This window comes from Lissotriton vulgaris, chromosome 2_1 (assembly GCF_964263255.1).
Source record: "Lissotriton vulgaris chromosome 2_1, aLisVul1.2, whole genome shotgun sequence".
Classification (NCBI taxonomy): Eukaryota; Metazoa; Chordata; class Amphibia; order Caudata; family Salamandridae; genus Lissotriton; species Lissotriton vulgaris.
The window spans coordinates 2,122,569,212-2,122,591,051 of NC_141687.1; the positions used below are offsets into that span (position 1 = coordinate 2,122,569,212).

The 21,840-nt window shown below is 47.4% G+C and overlaps 1 protein-coding gene across 2 annotated transcripts in view; it reads left to right on the forward strand.

Moving 5' to 3' along the window:
• The window catches only part of LRRC49 (leucine rich repeat containing 49), a 1,183,445-nt gene that overhangs the window by 619,101 nt on the left and 542,504 nt on the right, over nucleotides 1-21,840 (forward strand). The window lies entirely within an intron of this gene.

Below are 21,840 nucleotides of genomic sequence, written 5' to 3' on the forward strand. Positions count from 1 at the left end.
TTTACATGCCACGGTAGTGAAAAACTGCTAACTTCGTTATACACTACTGCAAGACTTATCTCTTTCATAGGTTATCTTTGGGACAGCCTTAAAATAACTTTTAAGTGTAATTTCCAATTGGGGAAAAAATTGAGATTTGGAGTTTGGTGTCTCTGAAAGTAAAGTTGGATTTTAAATTGTAGGTTTTAAAATGCGACTTTTAGAAAGTTGCCATTTTTCTTTCTTTGCCCATTCTGTGCCTCAGCCTGTCTCAGAATACACGTTGTTATTAAAACATTTATAAAGCCAAACTCAGCAATTTGAAAACATACAATCCGGCAGACTAAACGGAAGGGCATATTAGTAAGATCCAGAATATATAGCAAATGACCATAATGGTCCAGCTTGTAGTCACATAAAGTGCAACATTCATAGCAGTAAAAAGAGCCATCCTGAACAGAGTAGGCCATAAAGCCCGCAACAGAAGCACCTACAGACAACAATCTCAATCGAGTCCATCCAGACCATCACACACACATCAGTCTCACATCTCAGCCACCTTCACTCCCATTAGGGACAGGGAATGTACCCGGGGGACCAGGTACATAGGAGTGCCACTACCCACAGCCAGCCTGTGTCAGGGCCAATGCACCGCCCTCTGAGTCGAACAATGAAGCATTAGAAGCGGTCGCAGTCAGAAGCACCTGGTTCATGCAGCTAACAAAATGACATCCCAAGCAGGGAATATGGGCACCCTTTTAAGCCCCCTAACTCCCTCATGGTGGATCACCTCCCTTTCACAATCTGCCCTTCTCGAGCTTCTAACGATAAGCATCAGGACCCAGAGGAGACTTCCAGCAAATGGCTAATTGCTGGCAGGCTAGAATTTGGGCCAAATTCAGAAACCTATCAATAACTTTCCTGGCCGTCGAACATTCATGAAGGCCCAGCAAGCGCAATGGGCGGCTAACAGGGCAGTCTTTAGCCATGACCCCTCCTCACAACTTGTAAAACTATAGTCCAGTAAAGATGTAAAAGCGTACAAGATCAAAATATGTGATATAAATCTGCATCCATAGTCGGGCAGTATGTGCACTCCAAGGGTGCAGCCGGAAAAATGGCATGAATATGGCGGGTGTTAAGTAGGCCTGAATAAGATAAACAAATTGAATACGTTTGAAGCTAGCATTCCTGGATACGTAGAAACTAGCCTCTAGTTTTGTTCTCCAAACAAGTTCTCCAAACGAGTTACAGCCCACCAGCACCCCACCACTCCTGCATCTTTGAAACAAGGGTGCCATGTAGCAGGTAATGGCCGACCGGTATATCATAAGGATGGCTGAGAACAGGCACAATTGTCCTCTTGCAAAAAGATCTCCCAGAACTTCAATACCCACAGACGACCATTTGCAGAGACCCAGCCAGTCAACCGGGCGGCTCCAGTGCCAAACTACTAAGAGAGGTAATTTGTAGGTGTACAGGATCTGAGAAGAGTGCGGCGTAATGAGTGGGCCCAGACAAAATGTGTGGTCCTAAACAAGACATTTGAGGTCCAATCCTTGGAGAGAGAGCCTCACTCTGAACTCCTCATCCCCTCCTAAAGGAAGGCTTGCCAGCATGCCACCCACTGGAATTGTTCTGCTAATTAATATTTGAAATCAGGAAATGCCAGGCGCCCCTCAGCTACAGGTAAGCACATTTTTCCAAAGGTTCACTCGACGACGGGAAGTGCCCCAGGAAAGCGAGATCAATAGAGCAACAATTTCTCATAAGAACTGTTGTGGCAGATGCAATGGGAGTGCCCCAAAAATATAAAGTACACGCGGTAGCATAATCATCTTTGAAAAAGCCACACGGCCATTGACCAATAGAGGCAGGGTGGTCCAGAAGGTAACTGAGTGGTGCAATCCGATTAATACGTGCCTGTGTTTCCCTCATATAACAAGTCTGGAGAGCGCTACACCGCCACTCCAAGGTACCGCACCGTATCTCGCTCTCAGCGCAATATCAGTGCTGAGGGGATAGGGCTGCGCTCAAGGGCATCAACTTGCAGGGGGTCGGTGGATGACTTTTCCCAATTGACTTCAAGTCCTGAGCCGGGCCCAAAATCAGAAAAAACTGTAATAACTTCCAAAAGGTCAGTACCCTGCCATTGAAAGTGCAGCAACATGTCATTAGCATACAGAGACAGGTATGTACAGTTGGTGGCAACAGTTCGGCCCTTATAGTGAAGTCCCTGATGAACTGTGAAGGCAAAGTGCTCCGTGGCCAACGCATATAATTAGGGAGAGAGAGGGCAGTCCTGCAGAGTTTCCCGCTCGAATGGGAATATGTCTGAGACCAATTCACCAGTGCCAATCCTCGCTAGAGGGCCAGTGTACAACAGTTTTGCCCATTCAACAAAAAGTAGGCCCAGGCCAATATTAAGCATAGTAATATATGGGAAGTACCAACAGAGCGAATCAAATGCCTTCCTGATGCACATTGAGACACCCAGGGCAGGTAGAAACACCCTATGATCCAGCCCAAGAAATAATTATCGACTATTAAGCATGGTGCTACGCGTTAGAATAAAGCCAGTTTGAACCGGATTACACATGCAGGGTGTAGCTCCTAATAACACATTCTTGACGATCAGGATGTGAGAGACCAGTCCACACGAAAACTGCATAAAACTCTCGAAAAGATTCAATTTAGCTACTCAGCTGAATGAATGGAACACGGGATTGGGTACGTCCTGTCAAGTACTACCGTCTCTAAAACATTCAATATCCACGTCCATATCATGTGTAGGCTGTTCTTTCACGTTGCCACCTCCCCTGCCTGCGATAAATACCACATCCTATTCATCTATAACTGCCAGTGCCTCTTCCCTAGCGGCACAGTATACTAGAGCCGCACTTATTAATTCACCTTCCCTCCCCAAACAGAGGGGTCGATTAGGATCGCGGACGGACTTGAGTCCGTCCGCCACCCCAGAGCATGAGGGAATGTCCGCATGGGCTGCGGCGTTCCCTCATGTGCGATTAGGATGTGACCGCCACCCTGGCGGTCACATCCTGGATATTTAACATTGCGGCGGGTGCTGCTTCAAGCAGCACCCGCCGCAATGTTAAAAGTGCATGTGTAACATTTACATGCACAAAGCGGCAGGCACCGCGCGGTGCCTGCCGCATTGTGCATGTAAATGCTGGGGGGTACCATAGGTAACCCCCCATGTGCACCCCCCACCCACCAACACCCTGGGGGCCCGCAACGGGCCCCCAAAATCAAAAGTACACATGCTTTTCCACGGCGGAAAAACCGCCGCGGAAAAGCATGTTTTCAAATGCTTCCTAATTTGGCCGGCGGTGTCTGATAGACACTGCCAGAGTCTGGACATCAGGGAGAGCATTATTAATCACGAACTGGACATCTTGTTCATCACAGAATCATGGGGAGATGAAGCATCAGGCCCAGATTTTGTGCAAGCTACCCCTGAAGGTTATAGCGTAGCTAGACAAGATAGAGCCTCGGGGCGAGGCGGAGGCCTAGCCATTATCTATAGGGACATTTATCGTGCCAAATTTGAGCCTATTCAAAGCACCAGTTGCGAAGCTTTCGTATTTACTATTAATCTTACACATAAACAGGCTTTCAAAGGAACCCTGGTGTACAGGCCACCTGGGGCGCGCACTAAATTCCTAGCTGCACTTACTGAAATTATGGAATCAGTATAGAATCCCCGACTTATACAATTCTTGGGGATTTTAATTTTCCTTTGGAAAATATGGAAAATAAAGATACATCCCATCTTATCACTGATATGCAGGCAATAGGACTGCAGCAGCTGGTGAAGGGCCCCACGCATGAAGCCGGACATACGCTGGATGGCCTGTTCACTAATGACCAAAGCATTGAGCTGGGAGCAATGCTACCTCTGATATGGTCTGACCACCAAGCCATTATTTTTAGGATTCGGATGCTACCACTCAAACCCCCTCAGACCAGCGTTAGAGCATCAGTGGGGGCGCTGATGTGGAAAAATGTAGATATACCACATCTTTCAAATCTCCTGTTGTCATCAGCCCCGGAAAACGGAGGCGATACTGAAACCATGTCCACTAAATTTCAGGAATGGATCTTAAAAGCAGCGAACGAAGTTGCACCTGAAAAAATCTATTGCCCCAATAGAGCGACTCCTTCTGCTCAATGGTACACAGAGGAGCTACGGCTCCAGCGTCAGTTCTGTAGAAATTTAGAAAGGCGCTGGAGAAAGCACTATAGTCCTTCGGCTAAACAAGAATATAAAAGTGCTCTAGCAATATATAAAAAAAGCCATCAGCACACAAAAGAATCTGTTCTTCACTGGTCGAATTGAGCACGCACAGAACTCAGCTAGGATGCTATTTCAAGTGGTGAACTCTCTGTCCAATCCTCCAGCTGGATCTACAATAGAGAATTTTTTTTTTTTTTTTTTTTTTAAACCTTTATTTACAAATGCACAATACACAGCGTCTGCCTACAACCCCGCAGGGCCGGCCGCTATGACAAAAACTGGCTGAGCAAAAAGTGCAATATGAGGCAGTACGTTGCTGAAGCAATCTATCACATCAACATTATCGGGAAGAGCGTAATACCATACAAATAGGATAAGAAAGGTTTAATTTTATGTTTTTGTCGAAATGAACACAAACAAACAAACACATGGTATCATAGTGGCAAGGGTTGCTGGAGGTGGGAGGGGGGAATGGATGTAGGAGAAAAAACGAGGGTAAGGGGGGGGTGGCGCGCATAAGAGAGCAAAGCATGCGGTAAGTAGAGGAGAGGAACGTAAATCACGGAGAGGAGGGGAGAGGGACTTCGTAGTCAAGTGGAGGAGAACAGATGTCTCCACGGTAAGTATTCCAGGGAGCCCAAACTCTGGACCACTTCCCTGGGCGCCCCCGGGCTTCATATACCGTCTTCTTTCGAAACATGGACCAGTCCATGTTCTCTTTCCAGGCACTGAGCACTGGCGGTCTCGGGGAGCCCCAGAGCTGTGCGATATCCCTCTTCGCAATCATATTGCCTAGGGTGACCCAAAGTGTCTGGGCAGCAGTGCAGTCAGTCGGTTCCCACACATTCAACAGACAACGACGCGCCTCAGGAAGCAATGGGACCCCCGTGACACGACTCATAACATCATGCACCCTCGACCAATACGCTACAATCACTGGACATTCCCACAGAACATGAAGAAAAGTACCATCCATCCCACACCCACGCTTACAGCGTCCGTCAGCAACCAGACCCATTCGCACCAGACGCATTCCAGTAAGATACACGCGATGAAGGATTTTCAATTGGACAAAGCGAAGTCGTGCCGGAATAGCCACCTCCTTAGGGGAGGACACAGCGGACTGCCAGTCCTCGTCGTCCAATTCAAGTCCGTCAGCAGTCCAGGCAGCCCGGAGCTTCTCGAGCTGGTCAGCTCTGTTATGAATGAGCTTCTTATAAATTAAGGAGATGGTACTGTCTGGGACATGGCCATCTAGAACTCGATCCTCCAGAGGGGAGGACTGCGGAACGTCCGTACCGGAGGGGAAGACAGAAGACAAGGCATGTCTCACCTGCATATACCGGAAGTGCTCCCTATCATCGAGCCGGTATTCCAGCTTTAGTGATTCAAAGGACTTAACCGCGCCACGTGTCCAAAGGTCTCCCACAGTACTAATCCCAATCATGTCCCATTTCTCAAACCCTTTCGTCTTCCACAGGTTGCCCAGTCGCTCCGAGTCATACAGTGGCGTCATACGTGTCAGTCTACCACCCCAGCCCGTGGCCACCGTAGCATCTCGCCATGCCCGCACTGCACATTTCGTTGGGCCCGTAAGGAGTCGAAAGGGGGCCTTAGAGTATAGCGCCCTATTAAAGTTGCCGCCGGGCAACAACAGTTTATCTAAAGCAAAGGCAGGGGCAGGCTCCGGAGAATATGTCGCATGGTTGATGGCGCTCAGGTGCGAGGCCCAGTAGTACCGTCTAATATCCGGCAGCGCAATACCTCCGTCGTACCAGGAGAGCGTGAGCTTAGATAAGGCAATGCGGGCACGGCCATCCCAGATAAGTTGCCGCTGTAAACTTTCGACTTCATGGAAATAGCGGGCAGGAACGGGGTCAAAGAAATTTTGCAGGGCATAGAGGAAGCGGGGAAGCGACATCATCTTAAAGAGCGCCGCCCGGCCCAATGGAGATAAGGGCAGATCGCGCCATCGCCGAACATCCTGCTTCAGTCTGCGGAGCGGAGCATACAAGTTCCGCTCATAGCGGACCGAGGAGATCATGGATACATGGACCCCCAGATACTTAAAACCGTCAGTCGCTACCAGAATGGGAAATCTGCGGGGGAGAGGCGGTAGAGTACCAGCTATGGCGTAGACACAGGACTTGGTCCAGTTAATGACCAGTCCCGAGTTCTTACCGAAGGACGTGAGGACGTCGAAGAGGACATTGAGTGACTTCTGAGGGGAAGTAAGATAAAGGAGGATGTCATCCGCATACAAGGAGACACGATCCTCGAGGTCAGGGGACCATCGGATCCCTTTGATCGAGGGTTCCCACCGGAGCCACGCGGCAAGAGGTTCGAGTGCCAAAGCGAACAAAAGCGGAGAAAGGGGACATCCTTGTCGTGTGCCGCGGCCCAAAGGAAAGGGGTCTGAGCACCTCCCATTCACAGCGACCTGAGCTAGCGGCTGTTCATAAAGAAGCTTGACCCATGCGATGAAGTTGGGGCCAAAGCCAAATTTGGCGAGGGCCGCCCATAGGTAGGGCCATTCAATGGTGTCAAATGCCATTGTGGCGTCAAGGGAGGCGATCACTGCTGGCTCGGCGAGAATAGAAGCTCTCGCGAGGACACTGTGGAGCCTACGCAAATTAAGAGCAGTGTTCCTGTGAGGGATGAAACCGGATTGATCCGGATGGATCAAATCACAAATGACAGCAAGCATCCGATTGGCCAGCACCTTAGCAAGGATTTTGGGTTCCGCATTAAGGAGGGAGATGGGGCGGTACGAGGCACAACGGTCACGAGGTTTGCCATCCTTATAAATGACCACTATGGTAGCGAGGCGCTGCTCAAGGGGGAGGCATCCAGCCTCAACCGCCTCGAGAAACATGTGACGGAGGTGGGCGGCCATCTTGTCGGGACAAAGTTTGTAGAGTTCAATGGGGAGTCCGTTAGGGCCCATTGCCTTACCCGAGCGAAGGGAACGGATTGCGAGGGCAATCTCGTCGACAGTAAAGGGGGCTTCCAGAGCGAGGCAGTCCGCCTCAGACACAGTAGGCAGAGCAATGTCACGCAGGAGGAACCTGGAGTCGGCCTCATCTCGATCACTAACAGGCGTATAAACCATACGAAAGTGGTCAACAAAGCACTCAACAACCTCACCCGGATCCGAGACAGTCACACCAGAATCACGAACAATGGAGGGAACAACACGACTCGCACGCTCAGTCTTGTCCAGCCACGCAAGAAGCTTGCTAGCTTTGTCACCCACATCATACAGTCGACCAAGTTGATTTGACCGCATCAATTTAGCAGCATCCGTGACACAGGCCTTATAATCTGCTTGTTTCAATTCCAATTCATGCAACAGTGCAGGCGCGTCATTCCCACCCAACTCACTTTCAAGCGCAGTGATTTCAGTTTCAAGAGCCACAACAGTCTCCCTCTTGACCCTACGCTCAGTGGCAATGAGTGACAGGGCGGAACCCCGAATAACCGTCTTGAAGGCCTCCCAGAGAACAGTGGGGGAAGTGACAGAGCCCAGATTCTCAGAAAAATAGCAATCTATTGCCTTAATCAGGTCTGAACGGAGCCGGGGGTTTTTAAGATGCCAGGGAGGGAGCGGGGGAACTCTGTTACCATGCAAACCACCCACAGAAATCGTGATCAGCAGGGGGGAGTGGTCCGAGATACCCCGGGGGAGATGTCGAATCTCACGAACAGTGGACAAAGTGGAGGCTAACATAAGAAAGTAATCAATACGGGAGAGGCTGCCGTGCGCGCCAGAGTGAAAAGTGTATTGTTGGAGCGTGGGATGTAGTGAGCGCCAGACATCTACTAAGCCAAAAGTGTCAGCCATTTCACTGAGCCACATCTGGGACTGTGGCAATACTCTAGGGGGTAGTCGGTCGCAGTCGCCGGACATGACAGAATTGAAGTCCCCGCCCAAGACCAACAAGCCGTCTGGCAGCCCAAGAAGAGTCCTGCCTAAATCAGCATAAGTGGTAGCCTGCAGTCCCGGGGGGATATAGACAACAACAAACACGACCTGTTTACCCTCCCACCTCCCCGAAACAGCAGCATACCGCCCACGCCCATCAAGGATAACATCATCTATAGCAAGAGCAAGGGAAGACTTTACCATAATACCCACACCCCGGGAACCCGAGGTGAAACCCGCATGTGCAACCAGTCGATAACCCCGGCGGTCTAAGGCCTTGCAAGCATTACCAATCAAGTGGGTCTCCTGAAGGAACACAACATCAGGGGCGTGGCGCCTCAAAAATTGCAGTACAATGCCCCGCTTAATCCTGTCACCCAAACCATTTACGTTCCAAGAAAGAATCCGCATTTCACCCCTCCCCATTATGGCAAAAACATTCCACACCCACCCCCCAGCAGAACCCACTATAAACAATCAGTGCAAGACATGAAATACCATGAAACAAAGAACAGAACAAATTAAACGAGACACAAACCAGTCCCCAAACACCGACCCCAGAACCCAAACCCGTTACAACACCCCCCACCCTGCACCCCTGCTGACTAAAAAGCCACCCCCAACTGCAGTGTGCCTGTCGCCCCATACTTCTACACAAAGAACCCCCCGAGGAGGAAGGGAGAAATCACCCGTTACCACACCGCCACGGGCAGAGTCATTAGGGAATAAGTCAATATGTATAGTACGTTGCATAGTCTCAATCGGAACCTCCAGGGCATCTGTTACTCCTGGGTCGCTGCACCACCTTCCGCACCACCAGGGCCTCCGCTCCCAAAGTCATCTGCCGGCAACGAGTCCAACCAGTCGGCTGCACGTTCAGGTTGATCAAAGAAATAGGCACGTTCCCGATATTCAATCCGGAGCCGGGCCGGAAACAGCATGGCATATTTCAGTCCCCGGTCCCTTAGGCGACGCTTCACTCCGAGGAAACCTGATCTTTGCCGCTGCACTTGAGGAGTGAAGTCGGGATATATGGAGACAGAGTTATTGTCATACTTCAGGGGACCATGTTTACGGGCGGCCTGGAGGATAGCATCCCTGTCCCGGTAATGAAAAAGCTTGGCGATGATAGGCCTCGGCGGGTTCCCCGGCTTCACTTGACCTCCGGGGAAACGATAGGCACGCTCCACGGCAAAGAACTTACTAAGTCCTGCCGGAGCCAGTTGGGCGACTATTAGTTCTTCGACCAGAAGATCGGTCGCTACCGAACCATCGCCTTCCGGAACTCCGACAAGGCGTATGTTGTTCCGCCTGGCCCTGTTATCATAGTCCTCCATCCGCTTGAGCAGTAAGTCGTGCGATGCACGCAGATTGCCAATTTCGGATTGCGCCTCAGCCATGTCGTTCACCAGGCTCGACGTTTTAAGATCCAGTGCCTTCACCCGCTCATTTGTTTTGGCCAGGTCGGCTCGAATCAGAGTTACATCCACCGCCACCGTGTCTATTTTGGTCACTACGGCCTCGAATTGTTGGCCCATGTCGGCCTTGAGTCCAGTGATGGCAGCCATAAGGTCTTGGAGCGACACTTCCGACGTAGACGATGTGTCCGTTTGAGGTCCTTCAGCACCCATGCATACGGCCCCGGGGGAGCCTCTCGGCTGGGTATAGCGTTCGATCATGTTCGTCTGGATCGATCCCCCCCGGGTCGCAGCATTCCGGCGTCTTTCGGCCTCCACTTTCGTCGCCATCTCGCATTCAGAGTTGGCCGGTTAGCCAGAGGAGGTGACGAGCAGGTAGAAAAGTCTCGAAACTCCGATGCGCCAGTGAGACAGAGGTGTAGCGGCCTCCTTGCCAGTCCAACGGAGGATCGTGCAGAACGAGAGGGCGGCAGGCGAGGCAGAGTAGGAGGAGACAGGAACAAAGGGAAAGAAACCGAAAGTGAAAGCAATACACCTCCGGCGGGCCAGATGCCAGGCAGCCATTGTTGTTCAATTACAGGTCGGCCACAGTGGGCAGCCAAGTCCCCGGTCGCGCCCGCGGGCAGGCCAGAAAGTTCCAAGTTGCAGAAAAATGGTCCCCAAGGTCCGATTTCGACCGGAAAAGGATCAGTAGCATCAGCGATGATAGCGCTGCAAAAGCCCGTCAAAATGACCAGGATAGGTGAAGGATAGATAAAGGAGGACGGCGCGGGTCTCGGGAGCTCTCTGCTCACGCGACCATCTTGGATGCCCGCGTAGCTCCTCCTACAATAGAGAATTTGCAGGAATTTTGTACCGCACTAGCCACATTTTTTACCACTAAGGTAATGGATATTTATTCCACCTTCTCCAAAGAGCTGGCAGGAAGAACCGCTGATTTAACCATTCAACCAGCACTAAAGTATCCTTACCTTACTCAGTTTCAGTTAGCTACCGAAGATCAGGTCAGCGTACTTGTTGGCAAGATTAAATCAGGCTCTCCATTGGACCCATGCCCTCCGACCATAATGAACCAACTACACAATGTTGTTACCCAGCCGCTGACCAACATATGCAATTCCATCTTCAAAACCGGTGTCTATCCACAGACCTGGAAGAAGGATATTGTTAAACCTTTGATTAAGAAGCCTTCCTTAGACCCTACCATCACCTCCAACTACAGGCCTATTGCCTGCCTTCCCTTCCCTGCCAAAATAGTAGAGGCAATAATGAATAAACAGCTCTCTGAGTCTATTGAACAACATAAGCTCCTAGATGATACTCAGTTCGGGTTCCGGAAGGAACACGGAACTGAGACAGCATTGGTAAAAGCCTCGGATGAAATTCGAGAGATCATGGATTCGGGAGGCGCGGCAGTGCTTATCTTGTTGGACCTGTCAGCTGCCTTTGACACGGTCGACCACGTCATCTTGGTCGACCGTGTCGCAGCCCTTGGAATTAGTCATCTGGCTAAAGATCTTATAGCCTCTTTCCTAGTCAATCGTAAACAGGCAGTCAAATTGGGCAACTACTACTCGCCCACTTGTGAATTGCTCTGTGGGGTCCCTCAAGGATCCTCGCTAAGTCCCACGCTTTTTAATATCTACGTTGCGGACTTGGCGAGGGTCATTAAATCTCATGGGATGCGATTGACTACCTACGAGGATGACACCCAACTTGCGTTGGCAGTACACAAGAACGGTCCAGTGGTAGCAGCGAAGTTTCAGGAGGGGTTACTGGATGTACAATCATGGATGCACAGTAACTGCCTGAAACTTAATGCAGAGAAAACCGAAGTTATGACCTTCGGTAAGATCTCCCCCGAATGGTCCTCAACATGGTGGCCCAGTCAGATGGGCTCCCCCCCGGTTCCTGCTGGTAAGGTTAGGAATTTGGGAGCTATCTTCGATAATAACAAGTTATCATTTGGTTACCATGTAAATAAGGTGGTCTCTGCTGCATTCTTCGTGCTGAAGAAAATAAAAAAACTCATGCCATACCTGCCTGCCTCGGCAGGGAAAACACTCATCACCACCTTAGTGTTTTCGAAGCTGGATTATGGAAACGCCCTCTTCCTTGGTACACACAAATACATTCTGAATAAACTACAGTCTGTGCAAAATATGGCAGCACGGATCCTACTTAATATCCCCTGGCGACACTCCACTTCAGTAGCCATACGCCATCTACACTGGCTAAGGGTGGAGAGCAGAATCAAATTTAAGGCTCTCTGTATCGCCTATAAGGCCATCCATCAGACTGGACCGAAGTTCCTAAAGGAAGCTTTTTAGGTGTACATACCTGGAAAGGATCTAAGATCAGCGGCAAGCTGTCTATTGCATGTCCCCCGCACAAGAACAGCCACATGGGGAGACAGACGTTTCCTGGTAGCAACCCCCAGACTGTGGAACACACTCCCCTTGCACATTAAAACAGCACCAACACTCATTGCCTTTCGCAAGGCCTTGAAGACATGGCTATTCAACCAATAAGTTCACGCCCTGAATTTTGTGCATCCCAGAGTATCTCACTGCGCCTAGACACCCTAGGGTATTAGTTGCGCATTAAAAATTCCATAAATAAATAAAATAAATAAATAAATAAAGTTATGAAGGTCATTAGCCATATAAGAAAATGTATAAAAACCTGAGTGCCTTAACACTCTCTTTATTTTAGCACAAAATATATTGGTCTGCCACCAAGCCAAACTGACCTCAGGGAGTCTTGATTTATATTGTCTTGAAATTCAACTTTACGAACCTGTTTATCCTCTACAAAGAGAAGTCCATGTGAAAATCTTGACTGTTAACAACTACTACATCGAAGAAGCTGAGATTTCCCCTTTGTAAAAAGAAACTGGTTATTAGTTGAGAGCCCCATTCAAGCAATAAGCACGATCCTTGTGAAGGTGAACCACGAAACGTCACTAAATAAACCTGTGCTTAACCCTCTGGTAGCCAGGTAGGCACAAAAGCAGTCAGGCTTAACTTGGAGACAATGTGTAAATTTTGTATGCATCAATTCACACAGTAATTAAATGACAACAACAAAAAAATTCAAAACTAATTAGAAAATAGAGTGCAATTTAGCAAATAAAAGGAAACTGAAACAGTAAAAATCAAATGAGTAGAAATGGGGTCATCAATTTTCAAAGTTTTAGGTAAAAATAGCACCAAAAAGCACAAATCAACATTTGTGGTTATCTGGTCATGCTGGTCTGGGTCAAAGTCAGAAGTTCAAGCTGACTGCCTTGGAGCGTGGGACTGATACATGGGACAGGGTCGTCCCGGTGAAGAGTTTACCTTGTCGCAGTCCAAGTCAATGCAAGGAGCCTTTGCTGGAGCTTCACATTGGCAGGAGCCCCAAAGAGATCATTGTTGGCGCGAAGAGCAGGCCTTCGCTGGAATCTTGCTTTGACGAAATGTGGCAATAGTTGCTGATGTGAAGAGTTGTGCAAAAAGCCTGAAACATCTGGATTACAGTTTGGAATTAGGGGCAGTGCAGTTGGGTTTCAGCTAAGGGTCCAGAGCCCTCTTGGAGGTCAGAACTCACTCCAGCAGAGGTTAGTCGGAAGTCTAAGGTAGATCCAGTTGGTCCTGGGCGGTCGCAGGGAAGGCCTCTGGAAGCTTGGTGTGTCCCTGTAGCTTACACAGGAAGTCACGTAACTGTCATTGGTGTCACTTTTGAGGATCCTAGGTACAACGTGAACAGGCTAGTGACTTCTGACTTGTGACTTCTGGGCAGTCCTTCTTCTGAATTTTCCAAAGGTCTAGGAGTGTTCTGATGAAAGGCTCTGAGGTGCCAGTTGTATACACATCCCCAGTCTGAGTGTGGGTGGGGGCTCCCTTTCTTTATTTACCCCTATAGGGGTTCTGGTCAGTTCTTCCTCCTGGGTCTGGCCCCAAACTGTCTAGGGTAACAAAGGACAGGCAGGCCCAGATGTCAGCTGAATTTGCCAGTGACAGAGTGTGCAGCTTCTGAAGTCAGGAAGGGGTGGTCACAGCCCTCAGGCTGTTCTTTGAAGTTCAGGAAGGTCTAGGCACAGTCCTCCCCAAAAAAACCCGCCCGAGCCATCATGCACAGGAGAGGAACACTCTTCTCCATACCCAAGGACCTTTTGTTCATTGTCTGGAAGGAATACTTGTCACACCACAGGGGACCCATTACACACCCTGGAAACTGCCAGAGAGGCACATTTGGTTTAGACAGAAAAATGCCAATTTTTAAGAGCGGCATTTTCAGATTAGTAATTTAAAATCTGACTTTACCATTATAGAGGATTTTAAATTACACTTGTAATGAGTGAAAGAAAGTAATTCTCTATGTGCTCCCAAACTAAAGTTATCACTTATTAGGTGCATAAAGGTAATTCAATGTTAATCTATGGTAGAGGTAGCCTTGCTACTGGGAAAAACTACTATAGGAGAGTTTTACTGTCATAACATGAAAAAATGTAAGCACACATGTCCTACCTTTTAAATATCATGCGCCGTGCCATGTGGGCATTTAGGGCCTATCTTAGGGATGACTTACAAGTATTAAAAAAGAAGGTTAAGGCCTGGCAAAAGGTTTATTTTGCCATATCGATATGGCAGTTTAAAACTGCACACTCAGGCTGAAAGGCCAGGCATGGAGACATGTTTTACAGTGCTTCTTTTATGGGTGACACAATGAGTGCTGCAACCAACTTTTATTTTTTTTCAACAGGGCAAACCAATCTTCCCCAAGAAACTGCGTACTGTAGTCTAAATACAAAAATGTCCCCAGAGGAATTGTTTATACATCATTCAATAATTAGCTGGTCATACAGTTGATCCTATTGCATACCATCAAGCAATCACTCATGTATTGCATCACAGGCGTCTTGCTGTTATCAAAAGTATATTATTATAGGACTGAATCAATGTTTCTTCATATACATGAATACATGTAGTACAACAACATTTTATACAGCAATATATACACGGCAGTACATCAACATATTAACACTGGCACCACCACATCCCTCAAAATGTATAGTATTCACTCATTGCAGAGATCTAGAAAAGCGCAGGATCCTCTTGACAAAATAAGCTTATAAAGCAATAGTCTCAGTAGTTAAATCCTTATCTTTAAACTGGTCGGATAGGACTTGAGCAGCTCGAGGTGTAATCAAGGGTGTTAAAAAGCAAAGAATGTTGACTTTCCGGTCTCAGCTGGCAAAAAATATCTTCAAGACTCAGTTTTGGGAAGAAGTCAATCCTGCAAGTATGGAAATAAACATACCCATAAATCAAAAAAATAAATAAATAATGAAAACATTATGCACAACAAATCTGGGCATCGCTTGCCCATAATCTAAACACCTCAGTGTAACCACACAAAACAGCGAAACCAAGTGCATAAGCTCTAACCAATAAAGAGTGAAACACACCATAATACTGTTTTATTAAAATGTGGGATACCCAAAACACACATTGTCAGAACAATAATCCAGTGTATAGAAAAGTTCAATCTTTCGGTAATTACCTTGCTTCCAAAGTATATCATGCCTGCATAAAGGCTCTACAAAGTTGCCTTATGCAACAAATGAATGAACAAATGAATCACACTAAAAGCACATGAATTCATTAGAGACTCCTGTTAAAGGCACAAAGTACACAAAAGTTAATTATTTCTTTAACTATTTTGTTCTTATTTGTATTCCTACAAACAACACCTCAGAGACGTTCCCTTAGGACTGCCTTAGTGTTCCCGATAACCAGTTTATTGTGAGGCAAAAGTAATCTTAAGGTACTTTTCGTGCCTCTGTTACACCTTATATTTTTGCATGATGGGTGCCCAGCAAAGTCAAGACTTTGGCCTATCTTTTTCATATCCTGCTGACACATTTTCTTCATTGGTGTTCAGAGTTACTATTTGTAGTTTTTTAGCAACTACAATTTAGCTTTAGGAGTAAAGACACAACTGCTCGTCATTGCCAATAGTTAAGTGTTAGTTAATCATTTTTTATTGTAATTGTGACACTATAACATATTAAATATTTGCTAGACAAGAATAATAATTTATTGGCCCATGGAAAAGAAGATGATGTTAAAGAAATCCTTTAGGCCATAAGAGGGGAGAAAAGAGGGCTCAGAGGGTGAGTTCCCAGAAAAGAGGAAGTGGTACGAAATCAAAATGCCCATTGTTTTCATACTTACCATCACCCACCCCTCCAGGCGCGTGAGCAGAACCACTGTAATGTGCTGTATTGCTGGTGAACCCAAAAATTACTATGTTAATATAGTGCATTGTGCAATTCTGTTTTTTTCTAAGCACTATAAATAACCAGAGTTACTATTACTCAATTTGATTTTTATAGTACTTAAGTTACTGACCTCGCAAAGGTAAAAGGATGAGTTGCCGTTCCAGGATTCAAATTATTGACCTTCTGATTACAATAGTGGCCCTGAAGTCATGGAAAATTGCGGCCAAGAAGGCTGAATTTAGTTTAAGCAGCTATTGGTTAAAGAAAAGACCCAGGATGAAACTAGCTAAGGAATGAAACTGGTCTTTCACTCAAAAAGGCCCAACTTGAAAGATAGGAGGTAGCTAGTTATGCAATTGATGATAATGCAGTTGACTGGTTAGAGGAACTTGTGTTTGGTTGTACTAGAAAGCATTCAAAAAAGAGTAAAGATGCTCTAGTGATGAGGAAGTCACCCTCTGAAGGACTGATGCTTCATAGGTCGAGCCTTGACAGTGCGCATGCACTGTCTGCAAACCCTGCTGTAATAAATACTACTCCTCTATTCCTGCCTGTTGCTTACCATAGGCTCAGTACAGCGTTAGTCTTCTTTCTTGTCTTCTATTTTGTTCCTGCAGCCGATACCTCACTTCCGTTTAAGGGTGAGGAGCACCGGCCAATTACAGTTTCCATACGCTACCATTCTTTATGTGCTGTTTGCAAGAACTCTTTTTATAAAATGTTTTTCCGACACTCACTGCTTCCTTAATGTAGCTTCTCCCTTCTGGTTTACGTAATAAGCACCCCCCACCCGCCATATACTCCAAAAGATACACTACAAACAACCCCCTCTCCTTTCACTGCTTCTGCCGTGCCATTGATGAGTTTGTTAGGTCTCGCCTGGCGTTGGCAGCGTGCATGCGCTGCCCTCGCCTTGCGAAAGCCTTTTGCTATCGATACAGTTTCTAAACTCACTTAAAGGCACGCCCTTGTTTTCAATTGGCGCGCGTCATCATTTATGTTAAACGCTGAGGCGTGATTGAAAACTGGGCTTTCAGGTTACCGCCATGTCCACTTTTAGGACGGCCCATGTGGACAAGCCCACGCCATTTTGTTTTGCTTGTGGCAATAGCTTTGTATTGTCATGGCAACCAAGCTCTGCTATTTTTAGGTCTTGCCTAGGCAGCGCGCATGCGCTACTCTAAGACTGCCTTTAGCCATCCGTCTTCACTTTTCAAGCACTGCACTGTGCTTGTGGCGGCATCCACCTTGCGGGAGCGAACAGCGGTGCGCCACAAGCACGAGCGCAGTGCTTGAAAAGTGAAAACTGGGCGCGCATACACACACCACTCGCTGGCTTGTTAGGTCTCGCCCATTTCACTCCATCTAAGCAATTGTGCACAGCACGATGTATTCGAAACCGTAGTGAGTAGCGAATGTATATTAAATAATAATGTGCATTTATTCGGGGCGAAAGCTGACCAGAGTGAAGTCCAGCACATTTGTCATTTTTAAAATACTTGGAATACTTGTGGTTGTAGGTTCTAAGGGGTATCTATCTATTTCACAGGTCTGCAGACGCACAGCCACTCTCCCCACGTCTCTTCCTTCATGTGATCACCTGACTTGGCATTACCCCTGCACTACCAGGGCATGCACGTTAAAACTATAGCGTGTACTCTACAACCTGCCGCCACTCGCAGCTCTGGGCAGCCTAGCCGTGGACTGGCCGGAGGGGGGTAGCTTTCTTGTTTATGCTCGGCCAGGGAGTGGCCAGATTCGTCTAATTTTTGGCTCGAGGGGCAGTGACACACCGGCTTCCCAACTAGTGCCTTAGTTTTTTTTAGATATCAGCATTTACTAAAACATGCATTTAATGTTAAAACGTTATCAGCCTTTACGTTAACATGTACTTTAGTGAGTGGAAAATCGTTTTTCACTGTTTATCATACCTTCAACCCTAATTTAACATTTAACAATGGTGGACCTATTGGATTTGTGCGGCGTTCCCGTGAAGTGGTGGCATGTCAATTTTTGTGCCTTAACACTTAAAGTTGTCAATGCCAAATCAATGTTGCTGTATTTTCCAAGCATTCGAGGTGAATTTAAACAAGCATTGGCACAGCAAATAAGTCTTGCCTTTTGGGACCTTATAAGTATGCAGTTATGCAGCACAATGTCCTTGGTGCAACAACATCAACTGTTGCATAGCTAAACACTTATAAGGTCCCAAAGGCGAGACCTATTGGCCTTGCCAATTCTTGTTTTTTTTATACATTTCTTGACACACGCGGCATGCAGCCTGTCAGAGTTACGTACACGCGGTATGTAGCACAGATGTGCATTTGCGCTTGCTCGCTTCTCGAGTCGGCATGTGGACAGGCTGATGCCATCTTTGTTCCCGTGACGTGGGAGCTGCATTGCATACATCGCGCACACGGCGCACATTAAAGCACTTAGTCGCCTCTTCCTTTTCAAACTAGCTCAGACTGAAGCACTGTGCCTATGTTAGTCATACTCCAGGACGAGCACTATAACCGGTTCAGGTTACAGTTTACCAGTATGTTTATGTACACTCAGTCATCCTCCAGTATGTGCACTATGCTCGTGTCAGGCTCAAGCATGAGCACAGTGCCCGTGCCCGACTCCAGGTGCCCCTGGTGATACTTCCTGCTACAGGCCTCTTGCCGCTGCAGTCCCTTTAAATCCCCACTGGCTCTCTCGGCTACAGGAGGGTTCCTGCGCCCCGCACACATGTTGCAATCAGCGATGGGCGAGGAGGGAGATAGCAGCAGCAGGCACTGAGGGAGCCAGGCACCGAGCAGGGGTGGCCACTGCAGCAGGGACCATTCTCCCAGAGGGAAGGAACCGCCTGCAGCCCACAGAGGGAGCACCTGCCGCCACCAGGTAACTGCATCCCTCCCAGACCCCGAGATCATGGACTCTCTTGGCAGCTGGAGGGAAGGTTGTTAATGAGGGAACCTCTGCCAGAGTGGTGGCATCAATTCCATTGCAGCGAAGGTCACCCGCCACGGCTTCTCCTTCTGTGCCCTCTCCTACTAGCCTGGGCCTCCTCGCCTATCTCGCTAGCCACATTTGCTCTACCTGCTGGTTTCTCGCTCTCTGTGCCCTTGTTTCCCCCGTTTCTCTCACTCCCCTTCTGAACCCCCTGTATGTGTATCTCTCACCCCTCTGGGCTTGCTTATTTCATATCTCGTTCCACTTTTGACCCTGTGTGCACATCTCCCTCCCGCTGCCCTGGTTTCCATCTCACCCTCTATTTCGCTCCACTTCTGACCCCGTGTGTGTGTGTGTGTGTACATGTCCCGCCCATAGGTTCCGTCTCCACCTTGCTATTTCACCCCACGCCTGACCCCCATGCATGTCACTCTTTCTGCTCTTGTTTCAGTCTCCCTCTCGCTTTCTTCCCCCACTTCTGAACACCTGTGTAGCTCTCTCTGCCCTGTCTCTCTCCCCTTATGACCTCTAGGCGTGTCTCTCCCTCTGCCCTTGTTCCCCTCCCTCTCACTATCTTGCTCCACATTCCCGTGTGTCTCTCTCTGCCCTTGTTTCCTTCTCTCTCTCGCTAGCTCCCCTTCTAATCCCTATGTGTGTCTCTCTCTGCCATTGTATCCACCCCCCCTCTCTCGCCCCCTTCTGACCTCCAGCGGTTTCTCTCTCCCTCTGCCCTCGTTTCCTTCTCCCCCTTACTATCTCGCTCCACTTCTGACCCCTTGTGTATATCTCACTCCCGCTGCCCTGGTTTCCATCTCACCCTCTATTCCGCTCCACTTCTATATGTGTGTACGTCTCTCTCCTCTAGGTTCCATCTCCCCTCCCTCGACGCCTGACCCCGTGTGTCACTCTCTTCCTCTGCCTTGATTCCTTCTCCTCTCACTCTCTCGCTCGATGCCTGTCACCCCCGTGTGTCACTCCCCCCCTCTGCCTTGTTACCATCTACCGTCACTCTCTTCCTTCTCTTCTTCACTTTCCTTGAGAAAAAGACAACCTTTCAGTTCACTCCTAACATTCTGAAACAAGCATTGAAAATTCAATAGGTCTCGCCTTTTATTAAGGTAAAGCCATTTGCTTTGCTATACAATACCAGGGGAATTAGAGTACAATCAGGACCGGCAGTCTCGTTTGTCAAGAGTCCGGGTTTAGTCTGGTGGCAGGACGAGTAAAGCTTCACACAGACTCATCCCGCCATGGTACTCGTCCCGCCACTGGACTAAACCCGGACTCTTGACAAATAAGACTGCCGGTCCTGATCGGACTCTAATTCCCCGTTCTGCGGACATCGGCACCCCTCCTGACGATTGACTTCACCCCCTTAGACTGCAGCCCCGCTTCGCATCAGCTACCTCCATTTACGTGGACTGGAAGAAATAATTTGTAGCTCAGCCACTCCGGATTTACTCCTTGCAGCAGGTCCAGACACACGGATCCCTGTTTCCGCGTTCCCCGCACGGACTTCTCTGACTCAGTGACAGCAAAGCGCTTTTCAAGAATTTTGTAACCATCGTCCCGATGATGACCTTGATTTAAATCGGTCGAAACGTCGTCAACTTCACAAAGCCATTCGCTGCAATCAAAGGGTCATTTTTAAACTATGAAATTGTACCTATAATTCTAAATACCTTTGTTTGACCCCCCAATTTCTTGTTCTTTATTGTTTTCTTCGCCGCCTCAAGTTGTTCCTTAATCACTTGTGTCACTGCGCCATTCACTCACTACAACACTTCCAGTGCACATTTGGTTGTTATGGTTACTGCAATCTAGTTGTATCATAGTGCTTCTATATGCAACTAACAACTCTTCCACCTTACTTGGTCTCCTTCATCCCTTTGTCCCTGTGCTATGTGATTGACGCACTCGCTATGAACAGTCCCCCAGTGAGACATTGTTCTATTGTTAAAATACTTACCCGCTCTCAGCCAGGTTAATGGGCGTACTCCTGTTTCTGTTTACTTTCCTTTTTCTAATGTTGAACCAGCACGTTCCACCTTTATAAAAGTAAAAGGGCATGGCAGTCTGCAGAAAAGGAAGGTGGTGTGCTACCTATATAAAAGTAAAATCGCATACGCTGTAAAATGCACTATATGTCTCAGTTTGGGAGGAATACCTCTACAGGACTCTTTGGAGTAGGTTGGATTTTCTCACCGTTTGCACCATGGGGATGGTTGCCTGTTTTAAAGTTTCATTGAGCCCGTATGTCTGAACCGAGCCCTGTGTTCAACCAACCTACTTCAAGTCACATTGACTTGACCACTGAGTATAGACTCTTAGGTGTTTTGAGTGTTTTGAGCAGGACATTCACTTGAGTTTTATAACACCGGTGGAGGTAGTAGTTACATTTCTTTTGGTCATTTTGTCGTGATGGCACTGAACTTTCACATTGTTTTCACACTTCTGACTTCTGTTCCATCACTTTTTCTTTTATTTTAGTAATTTTTGTTTGATTCAGAGAAATGATCAAAAGAAAGCATTGTGAAACAATGAATATTATATTGTTTGCTGACTTATAAATTATGACCCTCTTGCACATAGGATTGTTTAATGCATTGGTATGAATATGTTGCAAATTTGAATTCATTTATGCATTTTGTAGATTCAAAGGTCCCTGAAGAAGGTCATTGGGCCCGAAATGCATTGGGCAACATTGAAAGATTGGAATAATTGAAGTTTTTATTTCCAAACGATTTGAAATGGAACTATACAAGCATTTAATTAAATGAAAAGATCATGTTAATATATTGATTTGTGCAGATGGATTTTTTAATTAGGTATTTCAATAAGTGATTGTGTGCACAAAAATCTTTGAACAAATTGTTTATAAACATTTTGTATATAGAAAAAATTGGTTGTAATTACACCGCGCAAATGTGCATAGTGGTCAAGTCAATGTGACTTGAAGTAGGTTGGTTGAACACAGGGCTCGGTTCAGACATACTGGCTACCAATGTAGCACGCTATTTTGAGCATCTTAAACATTTAGAAGTAGCCATTAGAT